This window comes from Acinonyx jubatus, chromosome D2 (genome assembly GCF_027475565.1).
Source record: "Acinonyx jubatus isolate Ajub_Pintada_27869175 chromosome D2, VMU_Ajub_asm_v1.0, whole genome shotgun sequence".
Lineage (NCBI taxonomy): Eukaryota > Metazoa > Chordata > Mammalia > Carnivora > Felidae > Acinonyx > Acinonyx jubatus.
In genome coordinates, this window is record NC_069393.1 from 19,351,270 (window position 1) to 19,357,269 (window position 6,000).

The 6,000-nt window shown below is 36.2% G+C and overlaps 1 long non-coding RNA gene across 1 annotated transcript in view; it reads left to right on the top strand.

Moving 5' to 3' along the window:
- LOC113600151 (uncharacterized) overlaps nucleotides 1-4,169 on the top strand; it is a 96,320-nt gene extending 92,151 nt beyond the window's left edge. Inside the window, exon 6 of the long non-coding RNA XR_003421104.2 lies at nucleotides 2,746-4,169. This is a non-coding gene — a long non-coding RNA (uncharacterized LOC113600151). The remainder of the gene's footprint in view (nucleotides 1-2,745) is intronic.
- The last annotated feature ends 1,831 nt before the right edge of the window (nucleotides 4,170-6,000 follow it).

The window sequence follows — 6,000 nt, forward strand, 5'->3', positions numbered from 1 at the left end:
GAATATTCACATCATGACAATGATTATTTGTTTCCAAATAGGCTTAGAGACTTTTAAAATCCCTCTGGGGTATCTTTGAGGTCTGCATTTAAGATTTTAAAAATTTAATTCAAGAAAGAAAAGGCTTTTGCTTCTCTTGGGTGTTTCATGGCACCATCAACCTGAGAGTGCTTGAATAGTATGGGTTCTAACTCCAAACCTGTGTGAAGGTGGGCTCATTGTGAATTACAAATTATAAGGGGAATTTTTTTCTCTCTTATTTTGCTCCATATAAAACTAAGGATAAAACAGCACAGTATTCCCTCCACTCATTCCTTTATTATTTTTACCCATTATTCCATTATCTTCTAGGGGCTACTGAATTTATACAGTGGTCTATAATACAGCCTCCCACATTGCACTGGTTTCAGGATTTGTCTTTTGCCACTTGAGCATAAACCATTAAACCCAAATTGTTAGCTACTAGAGACTTGTAAATGAGCCTCTAGTACTTGCTTTCTTCTTTGGATTGTACTTTTTTGTTATTTTCTCTTCTTTCCTGCTGGTTAAGCTTTGAATTTAAAAATATGAATGTTATATTTTAGAAAAAATGTATTAGATGTTCTGTACCGGGATGGCTTCTCTGGAAGCCAGATTGCCTTAATGCCAAAAAATGGTTTCCTGTGTCTGGACAAGAACTTGCTACAATAATTAAGAGGAATCACTGTTCATTACCCTTCCCCTCCTCCACAAATTTTGTCCATCCTCATCCTGTCCTCAACATCTCATCTCTTTCAAACAAAAATAAAATCTCACATTTATTTGAACATTTGCTTTGTGCCAGTATTGCTCTATGTTCTTCACATGATTTGTTTCATTTAGTTGCAAAGGTCCTGTGATATAGGTAAGATTTTAATCTTTATCTTAGAGGAGCCTCAGGTTCTGAGAGGTTAAGCTCATGTGCCCATAGAAGTCTGCATGGTTGCTCTCCAAACTATACTATCTGTCATGACTGACTGATGGGCAAACTAATGTGAAATTCCCAAGTAAGTGTTTTTGAACTCGAATACGTTTAGGAAACACAGTTAATGAAGATTAAAGGGGTTTATTAGCAGAGGAATCTCAGAGACTTTAATATATTAAATATGCGCTGTGAGTCTTTAAGGGAGTAAATTGCGTAGTTTTTGCTAAACTGTTTTGACCACACAACTCTATTTTCCAAGGGAACATCTCCAGCATCTGTAGGGCCATAGAAAACATCTTGGGAAATGCCCTAAAATAGTGAAATGTATCCCGTTTCTTGAATCATCAAAAGTATACATTACCCTGTCTCTTTTCTTTAATCATCAAAAGTTTGGAAATTCCAGAGGAAGGTGAAAAATAGTCTTTAAGCTTTACAGTAATGATAATAATGATAATAATTCCAAAACAGGTACCCACCTTGATCATTCTAATCATACAGATTTGTCTTCAAATGACTTTTCCAATATTTACAAGCAGACTCAGATGACTTACCACCAAGGGCATTCAAAAGGCTGTCATAGGGGCGCCTGGGTGGCTCAGTCGGTTAAGCGTCCGACTTCAGCTCAGGTCACAGTCTCGCAGTCCATGACTTCGAGCCCCGCGTCGGGCTCTGGGCTGATGGCTCAGAGCCTGGAGCCTGCTTCGGATTCTGTGTCTCCCTCTCTCTCTGCCCGTCCCCCGTTCATGCTCTGTCTCTCTCTGTCTCAAAAATAAATAAACGTTAAAAAAAATTTATCAAAAGGCTGTCATAGTCTATGGTTACTGAGGGGGCTTCCCTCAGTAACTGAGGGAACTGACACAACTGGCACAACTGAAGCCTCAGGAAGACTTTAAATGGTAACCTTCACTAGGAGATACACATTCAATGATGCTAAAATCCCAAGCAGTGTCATCCAAAAATATACACAAAAATGTTAACAGTGAATATCACTGGGTGGTAGATTTATGAATAATTGTGTTTTTTCTTTTAATTTGTCTTGTTTAAAAGAATTTAACAATATTATGTATTATTTCTAGAATAAGAAAGGTATTTTTGAAAAACGAATTTTACAACTACTTAAAAGTTCAAATAAGCTTTAAAAATTGAGGAATTTGATTCTCAGAGAGGAAAGGAACTATTTCAGTCACACAGTTTGTTAGAAGTCAAATTGGAATTCTTGACTCCTTGACTAGGCCCCTCCTCAGAATGGTATACATTACCCTAAAGTCACTGAGAGTGAGCCACAGTCAGGGCTTTCTTTCCTCAGGAAAGGAGTCCTCAAAAAAGGAGAAACATGGGTGGGTCTTCTGGGAAGTTGGGTCCCCCTCCTTCTCTGGACAAACAGGAAGGTTGTGCTGACAATTCTATGGATTCTCTTGCCTATGCTTCGGGATTTTCTGCTATTTTTCTCACTAGGGCAGTATTATGCAAGGAGGAGGAAGGACTCCCTATAATAGTGTGGGAGAATTCATCTCTCTCAAGGACACTATCCTGTAATACATGAAGCATTGTTGCTGCTGTTTTATTCCAACCTGTTTATTGCTATTGAACCCCCCAGAAGACAAGGAGAAAGAATGTCCCTTGGCTTCCCCTCTAGGGAAGAATGACGAGAACCACCTAATGTGAAAGTTTGGGAAATCTTTGCTGAGGTTGTGAGATTGGGAGGTCTGTGGTGATTCTGGAATTCATTTTACAGAATAGACAATGAAGTAATTGATTCACTGCTTTTAATTAAAATTGTATCTTTGTGGTTTTTCTTGTAGAAATAAGAGCTCAGAAGGATGATGGTATAACATTGGAGAAAGGGTGTTGGAACCTCACTCACCTGTATTTGCCTTCCTGTACAACTTGAGCAGAAGTTGGAAAGTGGAGGATGAAATGAGGACTGGAACAAGCAAACTTTCTCACAGTGACATAGAATTGGAAAAAGCACTCAGAAAGGCTTCGTATCAACATCTTAATTTTTATTGGGGAAACTAGATTTTACAGATGGGGAAATGTTAAGTATTTAAATGTTTATTGAGCATCTGGTATATACTAGATACTGTGCTAAGCATTGAAGGTACAGCAGAAAACAATGTAGTTGAGTCCCTTCCTTCTGCAATTTAGAGCCCCAGAGAAGTGAAATGACAAAACAAACCCTGAACCAGAATCCATATCTCTTAGGTCCCAATTGATTATCTTTCTTACATTTTCCATCTAATATGCTTTAGGAACCTAAGATTTTCTTTATGATTTTGGGCAACTCACTAAACAAGTAGGCTTCAGTTTTATGAATACATAAAAAGAAACTTGTATGTTTCCTTGTTCACTTATTTATTTACCAAATATTTACTGAGAACTCTCTGTATCCCAGGCATAAAGCCCACTGAATTCACAGAATAGAACCTTTTTTACTTAGAGCAAATTTACATATGTCAGCAATGCTTTCCAAATAGTAATGAACAGGTAGCTGGAAATTCCATGGTTAGCTGTATTTCCTTTAATAGGATTCAAAGTTGGCTTACTCTCCCAGGTACCCAAATCCCAACCTGGGTTTCTTCTCCCCTTTTTCCTTCCCTCTCTCTTTTTTCTAACCATCTGCCAGTTTCCCCTTCCTTCCTTCCTTCCTTCCTTCCTTCTTCTTTTTATCCATCATATTTCCATCTGAAGTATAAACATTAACACCAGTGAATTGATTTACAGTAAGAGATTTCAAAGTCATAAAGCCAAATACTTTCACTGGCGCAGTTAGTATATTCTTGCTTTGTAGCTGCTGTACATTGTAACTTTTATTTATTGTTCCTAAATAAAAACTTTTCCTGTTTCAAGATTGTATTTAACATATGGGACAAGAATACTGGATTATATTATATTCACCACTGTATCAGGAAAATGTGTTACTGGCATTAACCCCCAAATTGGCAAGGGCAAGAAAGATAAAAAGGGAAAATGCAAGAATGCATGACTGATTTTTGACAAGGCCAGATAAAAAGGAAGAAAAAAGCACTGGTCTTTATCAAGGAAAAAAAAGTACTGGTCCTTATCAGGGCAAATAGTGTTATCTCCCAACGTACACAAGAATTTCCAATATTAACTAACCTGTATCCTTCAAAATACATTTTCTCATAGCTGAAGAATCACATTCATGTTGGTAGCTGATTTATAAGGGCAAGAATGTGGTTTCTTGGATTATTGCCTCATTAGAATGGAGAAAGCATAGAAATAAGTGGTGCTTATCTTTTTGTTTTTTGCAGTTAACTTGCATGTAAGTTTTTCTTTCAACTTTCGGGTTAATGAAAAGTACTTACTTGAAGTTAGCAAGTTTATGGGAATACTGCTAAACACTGCATAACAGCCCTTTCAGGCTCTTATTTCAATAAGTAAACAAGATGAACTTGCATATTCTTTTTGAAGGTTATTAATATATTAGAGACTGACCACCCCATTGAGATGTTCCTCCCATTAATCTGGGAGCTTTCTTAGGCACTCTGCATTCATTCACTGTTCATGGTGTGTGTGTGTGTGTGTGTGTGTGTGTGTGTGTGTATGTGTGTGTGTTACCTGGCACGGGAGGCTTTCAGCAAGTACAGTTTATGACTCTATGGTCTAATTGGTGGAAAGGGCAAATCCTGGCTGAAGAAACACAAAACTGGCTTACTTTCTTGGCAGGATCTTGATGCTGCCAGAACTTGTTTTTTCTTGGGCTGGAAGCATTCTCCTGAAGACCACGGGCATGTCATTAAGGCATTTTCGCATGGGTAGAAAAAAATGATAATTGTTCTAGTCCCATTCTATCCCAGAGTAGAAGGATCACAACCAGACAGTAGGCTGGGAAGAAAACTAATCTACAGAAAGGCCCACCTGATACTCCATTTCACTGTGTTTTTACTCTTTTACTTAATAATGTCTATATTCGTTTCCTCTTCTACAACACTTTGCAAATGCAAAGTTTTTTTTGCAGGGTGCCACAGGTTAAGTGCTTAGTATCTCTTAGTTATAATTACTATTATTTAACTACTAATGCCACTACACCATAATGGTACTACTGCCAGTATTTCTATAATTACTACATTAGGTCATCACGGTATTGCATTTGTACACTTAACAACTACAATATTATTTCAAATGTCACAGAACTATGATGTTTAAGAAGTCTTTCTTTAAGTAACAGAAAACTCAATTCAAACGGGCTTACAAAAAACTTAGAAGAGTTCCATGACTAGTAATACAGTGAGCTAAAATAACCTGAAATCTTCCCACTATAGACCGGAAGAAATTCTGGATACATTTTTTTTCCAGGTTTCAAACTATAAATCCAATTAAAAATTAGTTTTGGACTATTCATATTATCTCTATTATCATGGATACGTATTTGTGGTTTTTGAGGAATTGGTTCATTTCGTCTAAGTTGTCAAATTTTTGTCTGTAGAGTTGTTCAAAGTATCCCTTTTATCCTTTTACAGTCTGCAGGGTCTCTAGTGATATTTTCTTTTTCATTTCTGATATTTGTAATTTGTGTCTTCTTTTGTCTTTTGGTCAGTTTTGTTATAGGTTAATTTATATTTTCTTGACCTTTTTACACAACAAGATTTTGGTTGTTTTGACTTTATTGTTTTTTGTTTGTTTATGCTCAATTACATGGGCATCTGCTTTTATGTTTATGATTTCCTTCCTTCTGCTTAAATTAAGTTTATTTTGCTCTCCCTTTTCTAGTTTCTTAATGTTCTTTCTGTAAGGATTTGATGCTATAAGTTTCCTTTGCAGCACTGCTTTACTCATCACATAAATTTTGATATGTTGTATTTTATTCATTTTAAAATATTTTCTAATTTCTCTAGGATGTTCTTTGATGTATGGATTTATCTAAAAGGGTATTCTTTAATTTCCAAGAGTTTGGAGATTTCTTATTATCGTTCTATTATTATTTATATTTTAATTCTATTATATCAGAGAACATACTTTATGTGATTTCAATTCTTTTAAATGTGTTAAGGTTTGCTTTATGACCCAGGATATGATCTGTCTTGATGAGTGTG